Genomic DNA, 13,931 nt, shown 5'->3' with positions numbered 1-13,931 from the left:
AATGCTTCTATGCTGACTGTATACTGTTTATATACGCAAAATATTGGGAACAGGCGCAAAGCAGACAAGCTCCAGTGATGTTTCTTACTGCGTTCCAACATATTGAGTTAATATACCTTACTATATGCGAGATTACCTGTTCCTTCTAATTATATATATACGCTCTATAGTTCGCTCTGGGACACGCTATGTTGCACAATTGGATGGGCTACGAATGCCTGTCAGCTTCTACTTCGTGTGCCCCCCCCTCCCCCATTTGCACAGGTGGCGTGTTTACAGCTTTAGCTTCCGCTGGACTGCGCCGAACTTGAAAAAAGAAATAGCAAAAAAAAAAACGTATCGTTGCGCATGTATCACCTCGTTGTTGTCGTCGTCTCCGCCAGACGGGCGGGCGGTCGGGCGCGCGCCAAATTCGGCCAGCGTCGGTGACCCACATGGCGCCGTGGGGGCCGGAATGCGCAAGAGAGCAAGCCACGTGTCTCGCTTGCGCGGTCGATCGAGGGGCGCTGATTGCGCTCAGCGTGGGGGGCGAAAGCCGTGCGCTGCCTCCGCCGTTGTTTGGGGCCGCGGGGCGCGGACTTTGGTCGCTCGGAACTTTCGCCTTTAGCGTTCGCCGCCTCCAAATAGCTGTGATGAGCAGCTAGCTTTTTCTTTAAGGGGGGGGGGGGGAGGCACTAATTTTGCGAAATTGGCTTTTTAACTTCTAACGCGCACTACTTCAGTTAAGGCCGAATGGTCAATGGACGGACGCATCACCACGTACTTTATGCCTAGTTTTGTGGTGCTTAACGTAATGTTAGCTTAAAATTGCAATAAACGTGAACGCTTTTCAGGTCTTGTCTGAGCTGGAAAGGTACACACGGGATGCAGACGTACGTCATTCGTATACAGGGATGTTTTATGCAAATATAACAAATTCGACATAAAGTTCGAGCTTGTCAGTTCGCGCTTTATCTGATTGTTGTTCACTCGCCCACTGTTGGTGAAGTTGCGAGTCAAAATTCGCTCGGTACAAATCGGACAGACGCCCGGGATCGGCCTTCTAGAGGTCGAGGCATTGTGAGGGAGTATTCTGAAAGCAAAATGGTTCCAAAATGGCACAAATCCTTTTTTTGGGTGTGGCTGAGGTGCTTTACGGAGGCCGAAGAAGTTGTTTCAACATAATGGTCATGCAGTCTTCTGGCTCCCGTTATCCTTGCTCTGGGCCATGATATAATGTAAATATTGTTTTTATTCGAAGTCCGCCATTAGCCCTTTCGGTAGGTCAAAAGCCATTTTGACCTATCACGGAGGGCTAATGGCGGATTCGAAATAAGAATTGATTGCAATAGTTTCTGACAAACACAGAAATTACGGATCATACACAATGGGAGGCGGCGCTGTCAGCTCACAGGAAGAGGTCCAAAGGGCCATCATCCGACAAGCAAGACGGCGTGCTGAAGCCAGTGGGGCCCTTGTCTAGGGGCTCCAACCATTGAGCGTTTTATTCTTCAATAAAGTTGTTCTATCTATCTATCGTTAAAACCGGCCCAAAATGATGCAACTGAAAAGCACAGCAACATAGGATTACCGATACCCTTCAAACATGAGCGACATTATTAAGTAAGAAAAAAAACTCTACTTCGCATTCCGTTACATACTGGGTTCATCCTGTCTGTGTCCCGCCCGTGCTACGCCGTATAGTGCAATCCTCGACACGAACATCTGATGCGAAAGAGCCCGTCGTCGTTGTTGGCACTCGCTCCGCTATATTTGCGCAAGAAAACGCACCGTCCCTCCCGCCATCAGTGCTACGCGAGAAGGCTAGATTGTGTCGGTCTCGGATTTTGTGTGCAACGAGCCGTCGCGGCCATAATAGCGAGCACTTATGGGCTCATTAAGGACTTGGACGCTGTTGCAGTGTCCTCACGCTGGACAGTCAGTCAGTCGTGTATTTCTCGTACGCCTAAACCCAATTTTGCCAACGAGGATCCGTTGTACAGAAAAGAATTTGTGCCAGACGGGTCACTATGCACGCTCAAGTTCTCGTGCAAAGTGCTCTTTTCCGAAGACTTGTAGTAATACCTTCTCTAATAGCGATTGCTCGCTCAATATGCTTGGAATCGTACGCTTCTTTGCAAGCTTTAAACAGGCACAAATGATGGTACACTTAGCTATGACAGCTAAGCATCACATTTTAGCAGCTATACAATCTTGACCGCCGGTCAGCAGAACGCAGCTGCAGAAGTTTCGGTCTGTGACTGCCGTGTAGCATTTCCCTGAAGGCTGTGAGAAAAACTTCAGCAGGCTTACGTACTGATATCTGTACGCGCTGTCTAGTTTGAGCGCACCGTGATCGGGCTTGAAGCGTGGGAATATTCCGTCCTTTTATAGCGCGTGACGTTACACGATGCTGCGCCTCCCCGTCCACTTAGTTCGCGATCGCGTGGGTGGCGCGGCGTGCGCGCCCGTCGTCCCTGTGTCCCCGCCCTTGATGATCGGGGCGCGTCGGCGCGCTAGGCCTCGTCGTTGCTGGCGCTAACGAACGTGCGTACGCACTTCACTCCCTCCCCGCTTTCCCTTTCGACGGCGGCAGTTAGGCGAGATGGGCGCTTGCTCCTCTTCCACCGGAGGCTTCTGTACACCTTGCCACCGCCCGGAAACGGACGTTTGCGTGCGTGTATGGGTGTATGCGCGGCAGCCCATGCAGTAGTAGTAGTAGTGGTGTTCGCTCTATGCGACCTATCCTTTCTTTGCGCGTGTCGGTATTGTTTGGCGCGGCGTGTTACGCACTCTGATATGGATGCCACCTGTCGTGAGAAACTTCACGTGTGAACCGAGTTAACGACCCTGGTCGGTTGATGAAGCATGCGTGTATACGCTTGTTCGCGCACTTGGTGCTTGATGACGACACGCGCAAGCGCTTGAAGCCGAGGCGCAAGGCAAGTGTGTGCTTTTGGAACATTTATACGGCGTTTGTTTCACAGCAATTCTTTTCGTTGAGGGCAGAGGCGAGGTTTCTGAGACATTTACTTTGGGAAGAAATGGGCGCGCATAAGAGGGGATAAAGGATGTATACTTCGTCGATAACAGCGATGTCGTGTAAGAATTGCTTCGCAAACTCTTCAAGAATATCTCGTTTTGACGACTTTTCACGGATTTCAGGTTGAAGATACGGTGTCGCGACAAGTCGGCGTGCGTGGGTCCTGCTTCTTCACTGTCATTGACATGTAAGCAATGTTTAAATTTCTTAATTCTCAGCACATAACTGTCGTCGTGTTCCCGTTATTTAGAAGCTAGGAAAATGGTTAAGCGAGGTTCGGGCTCGTCTTCCGGTCTCGATATTACCTTCGGGGATACTTCCTTTCAGGCGATGCCGCGCTCATGCCAGGGGCTTGCTGGAGCTAAATTATTTATTCAACGCTCTAAGCAATGTCGGCGAAAGTGGAACTGCCGCGGTATACGGCCACTTGCGCATACATATGACGAGTGGTTTCCATGTAAGATGACCTTCACTGCGCTTTCGTATTGCACCGATGACACCTTTTTGTTAAGCTACTCGTGTATAAATTATCAGCCTTTACTATGCATGGCATCTCGGTAACTCGAAACGGCCTCTATTGTTGCGAAGACCAGACACACATGCGTTCGTCGTGCGCAGTTATGCTCAGCAACGTATTGTGTAGGCAGTGCGGCGGTACCTATATACAGGTATACTTCGCCTCCTGCATGCTTCTATGCATGCGATGTCAGTTGACGCGTGTGTCACACGCGAAATAATGCAGCTTTTGATTAAAAAGGGGGATGACTTGACGTGTTTTTCTTCTGCGTTTGCCTATTGTCTCTGACCTATTCAACGCTTTGGTGCGCTAGCTTAATAATATACCTGACCCTAATTCTAAACGCAATCAGTAGGCAAAAAACAACAAAGAAATGTAGACGGGATGCGCCCTTCAGACGTCAGTTAGGCAGCTAATAGCGTGGTAGCCGGCTAGTGGCATGATCTATACACGAATGAAAAATTTACGACGATCACCGTAATATTTAGTTCAGGCATAGCCGGTCGGCGCAGTTTATGGCTGAGTAGCGTGGGTAGGTCTTTGTTCAAACAACAGCGAACGTCCTATTCGCTTGACTTTTTTTTTTTTAGCCCCTATGAAACCTTGCACCAGCTAAGCAGTGAAGTCTGTTTTACAAATTCGTTGTTTGGCTGTTCATCAGAAGCTTTGTTTGCATAAACTTGACGCGAGCGGTTCGTGTCAGAAGTCGGGCTGACCCAGACTGGGTTTACGTACTACATTCTGCCAAGCGCTTCGAGCTCCCCTGCAGGCGGGCTTACCCAACGCACGACAAATGCAGCAGACGCAAGGCACCGCGATAGCGTATTATTCGAATGGCTCGTACGCCAGTGCCGCACACGTGTCCCTAATTTTTCCCGGTATTTCTTTTTCTTCTTCTGGTATCACAGAACAAGCAGAAGGCAGATCGCTACAGTTATACTGTACGGCTGATACGGAAACGTGACACGGCTCCACTTATTCACTGCACGGGGCATCTTGCCAATACTTCCATTGTAAGGTAGCCGAACGCTGACCCTCCATGAAAAGAACATGCAAGTTAGGAAGGTTCGTCTTTTTTCTTCTTCTCGTAGGTTACGTGCCGGGGCCAATCTTTCTCCGGCTGCCTGCCGATCCCCTTTGCTCTCGCCGCATTTCGCGCGCTTTTGTAGGCGGTGAAAGGCTGCGCGGGGCCAGCGAGCGGATCGAAATCACGCAGCCGCCAAAGAAAGCCTCGGCCCTTCCGCGCCGCCTCCCTTTGTGAAAGCGCGCTTGTCACGTGGCCGGCCGTTGCTTTCTTGCGTAGACACGCATCGCCGGAGCCCGGCGCGGAAGTGCACTTACCTACCACCGCCCGCGCTCACCGAGTGACCTTTCCTCGAGTCAGGCGCGCGTCTCTGTATTTTTTGCTCTTCTTTTGAGCGATAGTGCGCTGGTTGACCTCTTTGTCGTGTTTGTACATTTCTCGGCTGCACTTTGGGGGCTCGCAGGTTTTATCGAAGGTTAGTCGAAGTGGCTGTCTTCGGGACGGTTATCTCCGAACGTCGGCGCTTTGGGCGTCTTCGTCGAAGGTCTCGTGTGTGCGTAATGCCAATTCAACGAGGCCACTGCCGTGATAGACCTCTGTTCGGAAGCACGCCTTTGTGGGTAGAAGGGAGACGGAAACATTTGTGTTTTCCTGCGGCAACGTACTTTACCTATATACGTTGCTGCCGGTGTCCTCAGTGCGTGCGTTCTCGGTGGCCTCGTACTGCTCCTGACGCCTTCCGTTCTTGAAGACTATAGTTTTAAACCCCTACTCGTGGGCGTTTCATCGTGAGCTATTCGCAAGCACTTATACAGACGAGCGAAGCACCCACTTATGAGCATAATTCGTAAATATAGCTGAATCAGGCTATTTATTATGCAGAAGGTAGTACACTCGAACTGAAACTCGTCCAAGTATGTAACGCGTAACCTTATCAAATCCCGACTTTGCGCTGTTCATTTCAAAACTTTTTGCTTCCTAAAATGGGAAGCAGTGGAGGCAGTGGGGTGGGGCAGGCGCTTCTGTGCTGTCTTTTTCGTGTTAGCAGCTGCGATGCCCGACAGGAGTTCGACTGAGTTCATGCGCCTTTAGTTTCGGTTGCCACTATGGGTGTGCGAACATTCTAAATTTCCTGATAACGAATCGAATATCCACTCTTTGAAAATATGAATAATTTACGTGGTCAGCTATACACAATCAAACATGAAATTGAAGCAGGAATGCGATATTTTTTCATCCTTTCCACTGTGGACATAACGTGCTAGCGCACGCTGCGCCGCTCAACTCAGCCAGACATTTCCAGCTAAACACGATCATTCGCAATAAAATGTTGCTTAAGCGCGCCAGTCGGCAGTGCATCCCATAAGATTACCTTTATAAGCTTCATATGATGATGCATGACTGCGTATTCTCCTATAACAGCCCCGAGTTTGCGAACGGTCTGCTTAGTTGTTTCTAATATGCCCCCTTTCTGCATTTAACAAAGCATGCTTTATCATGCGCAGTGTATTGAAAGTATTTTTCTCTTGCAAGAACACCAGGTTGTTAATGATAACAGCGGTGAGAAGGCCATACTTCATTCGCAAGTAGCTCGCGCTGTTATGTTCCTGTTGGATTCGCTCTCAAAGAACTGCCATTTGCACACTCCATGTTGCCACTTCAATACAACTGACAAAGCAAGGCTTGGTGCTTTTTGTTTTTGCTTCACCCACAAACGCGTTCCAAAACAAAGTTCGATCTCTGTCAGGCTGCTGCGTGTGGATCGCGAATGTAATTCCCTATTAGAGGATGACTGAATGTTCAGTGAGCCGCGTTGCAGCAGGACGACTGTCTCTTCGTTCCAATGCGCGTGCGTGAACAGACCTGCATAGGCGCATCGTGACCCCTCGTAAGAATGTGGTCTATACGGGCTTGCTATAGGCCGTTTATCTGTTTAGTCTATAGAAGCCACTTGGTCTACAGTCTATTTGACTGTAGACCAAGTGGCTTCTATAGACTAAACAGATAAACGGTCGTGTCACTGTACGTGTGTGGACTTTCTGCAAACAACTTTATAGGAAATATCTTGGATCGCTAAGAATGAGCGAGATGCATGTTAACGGCCGTTTGTTTATAGACAACGTGCAAATTTTCACAGCCAGAAATAACAAATTTAAGGCTCTGCAAGGTGTCTAACAGACAATATAAAGAGCGTATAAATTCATTTACATAAGGCCTGTGGGCAGTTGATTGACGTTCGTGCTACGCGCGTTCCGCTGCTATACTGCATTCTCGAAACGAGGAGGGTGGTCAGCTATGCGGCGGGCGCATATATACGGAGAGCGAAAGCACCCTCGGTGGATTTGATTCCGCGCCCTCTTGTCTGCTCCTCCTTTCCGTCGAGGTCGTTCGGAAGGCGCCTCCCGGTCACGCCGGCACGTCTTCCTGCGGTGTCCCGTGTGTGACAGCCCTCGAAAACGAACGGCGAGGGAAAGCGTTGGCGACGGCGGCGGCGGCGGCCCTGTTCGGAAAGCGTCGACTAGCGGCGTACTTACAACGTCGCACTCCCCCACCGAAGGAGGAGGCCATCGATGGTTCTCTCCTGGACGCTTCCGGGTGGAAGACCAAACGAGGAGGAGGGGGGGGGGGAAATAAGTAAAAGGACGTGCCGTCTGCCCCGCGGGCATGTTCACGTGACGCGCGAACCGTTGCCGGTTGACCCCGATTGACGGGCGCGCTGTCTCTTCCGGGGCGCCGCCATCCATGGGACGTCTTCTGTCGGACGTCGCTTCGCCGTCTGCGAGGCGAAGGAGAAATGGGAGGTGGGCGGAGGGGCTGGGCGGAGAGTAGCTAACGCGCCCGTATAACCCCCTCGTCAAATTGCCGCTGTGGCTGCTGCTGCTTGCAGCCGCATTGCCTACGGAGGCGAGCTGGCGCGATTTATACGCCACATCGACGATAGCGACCGAGCGCGGTGGGGGCTGCCGGGACCGACGGTCGCCGCTGGCGCGCGTGCCGGGACGATTTATGGCGTGGCAGACCGGTGGCTGAATCGAATTCGTTTTGCCGTCTCGCTTTTGTTTTTCAGCGTGGGCGGCGCGCGTAATGGACGCCGCGTAGCGAAGAGTGATTCACTGCGCCGGGGCGGCTGCAGGACGAGCCGTAAAAACGGAAGTTCTCGTGCGGTGCGAATAGCCGAAAAGAAAATGAATTCTTAAAAGATATAAGTGAAGGTAGTTGTAGTACAAAGTAAAGCGAATGTAGGTGCGGCGCGCTGCCTTGTTAAATGCTCGGCAGGAAAGCGGCGTAAGCCGGAAGAATAATGCGCAGGAAATGGGTTCGGGTAATGCACGTAGCATCGCTCGTCGCTGTGTACTGCTGCGCGCCCGGGCCTCGGTTCGCTATATAGGTGAGATGCCATCGCGCTGGCCCCGCGTAGGTGTAGTATGCTTTTATGTTCTGTTTTTTTTTTTTTTCTTATCATCGTAAGCTTAACCTAACGGTCCATGCGCGTTTCTGGGCATAACCTGTTTGTGGACGCGTTGCTTTGGAAATAACATGCGAAGCGATGTGTGCTAGGACTTGGTGCAGTGAAAGAAATTATACAGTACCTGAGCTTGGATATCCTGCTCCGGTAGAAGCTGGGTTACTCGAGCGCGTTGGCCATTCTTGTACCAGTGCTCATTGTCTCACTTTCAATGAGTAACTGGTAAAGTAACGGCGATGTAGAACCTCTGAGGGCCCTGTGCACCGTGCGATGACAGCGTCAGAGCGATGTCGTCGGTAGAAGACTTTCCCACGCTTGTTCGTACGCTCACAGCTCGACTCACTGGAACTGGGATATTATGTGGCTCCGTGGGTTCTTGCCATACGTTTTGCGCCATTTGGATGTCCTGCCAAGTAAAGACAACCGAGGAGCCTACAGCGCGCTTTGCCTTCTTTTTTTTTTAATTTTCACCCGATGATGCTTCATCGCCAAAGCAAGCAATACTTACATAGCATAGCCTCCGCCAATCCTGTATAAATTGCCTGTTGGATATAGCAGGCAAGGACGACACATTTTCGCACACCAGTTTCAAAGCGAGTAGCATTTTTGGGAAATTCACTCAGTTTGCGATCTGTCTCTGCGTATCTAACGTATTTAACTCCTACTTAGGTTACTTGGTAGTCCATGGTCTAATGGGCGGAGCATGGGGCTGCTGTGCCGAGGGAAAGGGTTTTGAAACCAACCGTCGGACTAACGTGGGTCACGGGGTATGTGCCGCTCTTCAGTGAACCTCTTTGACGCCAACTTGAGTCACTGGGAATTTGACACTGGGCATGTGCTGCTCGTCAGTAACGAAAAAAAAGTACTTTAAAATTTATCTGGTGTTGCGCGGAATTGAACCCACGTCATATGTATTCACACGGTCTTATCTGGACATACAAACACGCGCCACGCGCGGACTTCGTGGCGGCATCGCTAGATGTCGCAACGTATTCATAAATGGCAGTAGAGGAGGCTGGCTGCAGTAAACGCCTCATACATGACGCATTTTGGAGGTGGCATGCAATACGGTGTGTCGCTGCATTGCTCACATGCTAATCGCATTAACGTCTACAGTCATCCTGAGATGGTTTGACAAAAAATTTCCTTGTCGTTGACGTTCGCTAGGGCAGGTGCTTGTCGCCTTAGCTGTCTTTTTTTCGGCTTAATGGGGCGCTAGCCGCCCTCTTAACTTATTTAGTCGCTCTGGCAACCTCTGTGCTTTTGTGACCAGATGAATATCGAAAAGAAACTGAGTGCGTCAATCTAGCGGTACAAATTTGTCCAGCATCACAATCGCTTTAGTGTCTCATCGAATGTTGCTTACGGGTGCCCAAGCGTTGTTTCTCCTGCGCAACCGGAATGAGTGGCTTAGTAGCCAATATATAACGCAAGGAAAATAAAAAAAATCATGCACACACCTACAAACATCCACTATCAAGATGGCCCCGTTTCGTTGTTGGAAGCGATATGCTGTAGTTTACCTCGCACGCGGCTGGCATTTCCTTGGACATTGGCCAACGGAGGATAATTGTCCTGTTGAACGCAGATGGCCGTGTAAAACGAATCCGTGCGCGAATGTTCGGTTATCATCGCGTCGTCCGTCGACTTTCAACCCATGCTCGCGCGCGCATCAACTTGGCGGTGTAATATAAGCGGCGGCCAGCGCAAATCTTGTCGGGTAGAATCCGGCTCGCTGGCGATTCTGCGCGCTTTCTGTGTACTTCTGCGTGTGTGACTTTCGGAACGAGCGAGTTATCGGTCTTGCGTCGTAATGCCGCAACCGCGTCGCCTCCCGGGCACCTGCATGCCGCGAAAGCGGGTCGACTTCGTCAAGGCGCACGCCGTGTGCGACGAGCCGGCCGAGCGAGCGCATTCCTGCGCCGGTCTCGGCAAGGCCGCGGCGTATTGTGTGTGTTCTGAATCAATTGCGAGCTAAGGAGCGGTGTTGGAATTCAGTATTATACCACGGGAGGGCGAATCGAAAGGGCTAGCGGTTCATGGCCTAAAATCACGCACAGGCTTCCGCAGCTCCTGTATGCTTTTATATATCAGAGGAGCGTTTGTTAAAGGCGCACTTTTTCTTTTTCCCCTCGCTGGTCTCGCTAGCCTGTTAACGTGGCCTTACAAGTTGTTTCCGTTTGTTAGCAAAACGGTGATATTTGGAAGAAAAAAAAAAGTCAAGGTCAATTCGCTGTAACCTTACACTAATGTAGAAGGCTGGTCTGTAAGTGTTAACGCAATAAGTGAACGTGCACCGACGCGCAGATTTAGTGTGAAACGTGTGTTCGAACTATTTGAATGGCGCCAAATATGCATTCAGCAGCAGTTATACGTATACCATATATATATATATACACACACACGTCTCGTTGCGGTCTTGAATTCAATACGCTGGAACTTTCGATCGTCTTTTATTCGTCCTGCTAAAGCATCATATTTTTTCTTTCTTGGCTCTTTTATATCGGCCAGTGCGTTTTACGAGCCCGATGCGAAAGAGAAAAAAAAAAAAACGCGCACAGCTATGAATGTTAGAAAAAGGTAACGTAAGTCGCGTATCCGCCGCACACTGCAGAGTTATTAGAAAGCGGCAAATATCTCGCGCCTCCTATTCGCACATATCTCAATACCTCTTGTGGCGCGTCTCTCGGCTGATTTTACATTTCGCGCCGCATTTCACGCGACGAAACCGTTCTTCGGACCTTTATTTCTTTCCTTCTTTCTGTGATTTTTTTTCCCCCTTCGTCGGGCACGCATCGCATAGTGGCGTCCTCTCCTCACATGCGCTTGTTTCTCGTTGGTTTTTCTTTTTTGTCGGCCTCTCGCTATGCAAAATGGGGCGTCTTTACGCGCGCGTGCTTCACGAAGTATTCGCGATTCGAGGGCGGCCCTCCCGACTTGCGGCGGGGTATAGGGTGGCGACGAGCACCCGTCATTATTATTACGAGGTGATCTCTTTCCCCGTCCGTGTTTTTCTCGGACGACTCGCGCACTACTGTCGTCTCCTCTCCGGGGCTTAACCCCGTCCTCGCCTCCCTCCCCACCACATACTCGCCCATCTCGCATCCCTCCGGTCAAGAGGAGAGATGCGCGCTCACGCGCGGCCTTGTCCATTGTTCTCTCTCCGTCCGAGCCAACGTGGTTCGCGAAGAGAAGCGACGCGCCTCGGCCGTGTAAACGTCAGCCCTTCGGGCCAGGCCTGTCTTGAATCACGATGATGGCCGTTCACTCTTTTATGCGCGCTTCCTTGTGATGTGCGGAACCTTTGGTTCGGGAACTCGATTGGACGATTCATCCACGTCCCGGCGGCAAGAGAACTTGTTCTTCTTGTGTTACTATTGATTTAGTTCGGCTTATTTGCTTATTTCTTTATTTATAGGCTGCACGAGATCGTGCTGACGCTGAAGAAATATGCTTTACGCTTTCGTTTGTTTTAGCAGGTTTATCGCATGCCGTTTGCCTATGGGCAAAGCCTCTTGGTTCCTGATAACAGTGCTGTAGATGCTTTCCTTATTCTGTGCAACTTATTCTCGGGAGTGCAATTCCATTATTCTCCGGTGATCGTCACTCTTGAGGGAACAGCTTATTCATGCGTTGAAACCATTGGTGCTCCTGTAAGGGGCTCCAATATTTCTTCTGCGTTGAATAGTGGCCCTTATGACACCTGGCATGGATTTATGCTTACTGTAGTGTTCAGGCGGGATACTTCATTCCAATCTTACGCTACTGCAAGTGTTACAACAAGAGCTACTTGAAGTCGCTCGCTAAGCCTGTGCAATCATGTATACAGTTGTGAGCAAACGTGTGGAGTTCACGGCATCACGATACATATCGTTCAGAAGCCACATCGACTATTATCGTTACTGTAAGCGAATAAATGAACGCTTGTAGAAAGCTATTAGCTTTCCTTATGTTTTCTTTTTTTTTAAAGGAATGATGCGCTTGAATGCCTATATTTGTTGCAGTGTGGACATTTAGGTTTGTTGTTTCGTTGCGTAATTCCGTACAGAATGAGCCGTCAAAGCCGTTTCGTCGTTCGTGTGTGTAGTCTCCTGCGGTGCCCTCTCCCGCTACCGCCACACGGGGAGAGAGCGAGGCGGGAGAACAGGAGAGGGCTGTCCATCCTGAGTGCTCCATCACGTGCTCCTAAAGAGTTCAAAACCATGTGTATAAACCTTCAGACGCGACCAAAGCTCCCGCGCGGAAGCGCGTGCGTTGTCGTCGATGTACGCGAACACGCCCCGCAACTCGTTTATGCATGAGCTCGTTCCCTTTGCATCGGCGAATTTGTATCGACAGTGAGAGCCCTACCGGCACGAAAACGGGCGAACGAGCCAAAGAATGCCATTTAGCTTTAAAAATTAAAATTTCTTCTATAGCGTAGCACACCGACGCGGAATTCCCGAAATGCACTGCATTGGTCGAATGCGCGCGTTTAGGCTGTGCCACGTGCGTTTCAATCGGCATGGCTGCGAAAAATGAGGGGGGGGGGGGGCGGCTCTCACGACACCATTGGTCTGCTGCGTGGTATCACAGCCGTTTCATTGAACAGCAGAAACTACATATCTATTTTTTTTTTTTGAGGGGGGGGGAGGAGGGGTGTAAAATGAGGTAGAGTAACATGGTTCTACTTCATTCCCCCTCCTCCAAGTTTCGCATATCTGCAGAAACCTGCTTTATTAGTTCCCCCGTTGTTTTCATTCAAAAGAGAAGTACAAGATACGTTTCACATTTGATAATTTCAGTGTAAGCTGCAGCTGGCGCGAGCCAATCAGGAGCGCGACGGCGTGAATGCGTGTGTCGCTCCTCGTGTTATCTAGATCGATCCTCCTCTTTATTAGAGTTTTAGAATAGGGGCCCCAAACGTTTTGGGGCCCCAAAGAAATAGCGTCGAAGCCACTGCGCATGCGCAAGACGCAGACTGCGTTTGGGTTTTGCGTTGGGAACTCTATTTCACCGATTTAGCGGGAGCCCAAATAGCGGCCCCAAAAGCTTTGCGTCGGCAAACATGGCGGCACCCATCGATGCCACGGCTCTAACCTAGCACAAAACTGGGTTCGATTCGCGGTAACGCGTGAAGTTCGCAAGCTAGGAGAAGTGAGTGCGGTTATCGCTTTCTCTCAGCTAACGTGTGTTATGAAGATTGACTCATTAGACGCCGCTGATTTTGAATTCGATTTTATGGCTCGTAGGCCTAACACGGCTAATCTTGGCTGGTGAAGGCTAGTAAAGTTTGTTTGCCCAAAACCAAGCGCAACTAATTGTTTGCTGCTTACAGAGAATAACCTCTAAATTGTACTTAAACGCGAATACACGCAAGTAAAAATTATTATTCCTATCATAAAATGGTATATTTTATTTAATTATTTCTAATAGTTTTTCTTTGACGCCGTAGTGGCGCTGTCAGCGCGAGACGCTATCCGCAAACGTCAAACCCTATTCTAAAACTCTTCACTCCTAAGTGCCCCAACGCTAACACCCGCAAAGCTCTTTGGGGCCCCAAACTATTGGGGCCCCTATTCTAAAACTCCCTATTAGAGAGTTTTAGAATTGGGGGCCCAAGCGGCTTGGGGACCCAAGAAAATTGCGCGCCACAAGTGCACATGCGCAAAACCCAAGCCAGTCTTGAGGTCTTGCGTTCGCGTTAACCCAAGACCCAAGAATGAAAAACTAGCGTGGGCCCCCAAGCCGTCTTGGGCCGCCCTCGCGGGTGACAGCGATGGCGTACAGCAGATGGTCGCAGAGCAAACTTTATTTACTTCGACTGATTTTCGCCATTTCACGGGGGTGAACTCGCAGTTTCTTCGCAGCGCGTCACAAGAAAACACCAACTAAGAGCACTTGGCTTCGATTGGCTTTGCTT

At 50.1% G+C, this 13,931-nt stretch overlaps 1 protein-coding gene across 9 annotated transcripts in view; it reads left to right on the top strand.

Annotated features, from left to right (window-relative positions):
* The window catches only part of Synd (protein kinase C and casein kinase substrate in neurons protein Synd), a 135,471-nt gene that overhangs the window by 28,006 nt on the left and 93,534 nt on the right, over window positions 1–13,931 (top strand). For 6 of the 9 annotated variants that reach the window (XM_075689046.1, XM_075689044.1, XM_075689047.1 and 3 more), the window contains exon 2: window positions 3,145–3,209. The exons of 1 other annotated variant lie outside the window; for it this stretch is intronic. The gene's annotated coding sequence lies outside the window, so the exon portion shown is untranslated. Of the gene's footprint in view, window positions 1–2,678; window positions 2,922–3,144; window positions 3,210–4,579; window positions 4,605–13,931 lie in introns of those variants that run through there. 2 more of the 9 variants (XM_075689039.1, XM_075689043.1) reach the window with 2 other exon arrangements.

This window comes from Dermacentor variabilis, chromosome 4, assembly GCF_050947875.1.
Source record: "Dermacentor variabilis isolate Ectoservices chromosome 4, ASM5094787v1, whole genome shotgun sequence".
Classification (NCBI taxonomy): domain Eukaryota; kingdom Metazoa; phylum Arthropoda; class Arachnida; order Ixodida; family Ixodidae; genus Dermacentor; species Dermacentor variabilis.
This window is presented reverse-complemented; position numbering and strand designations above follow the sequence as displayed.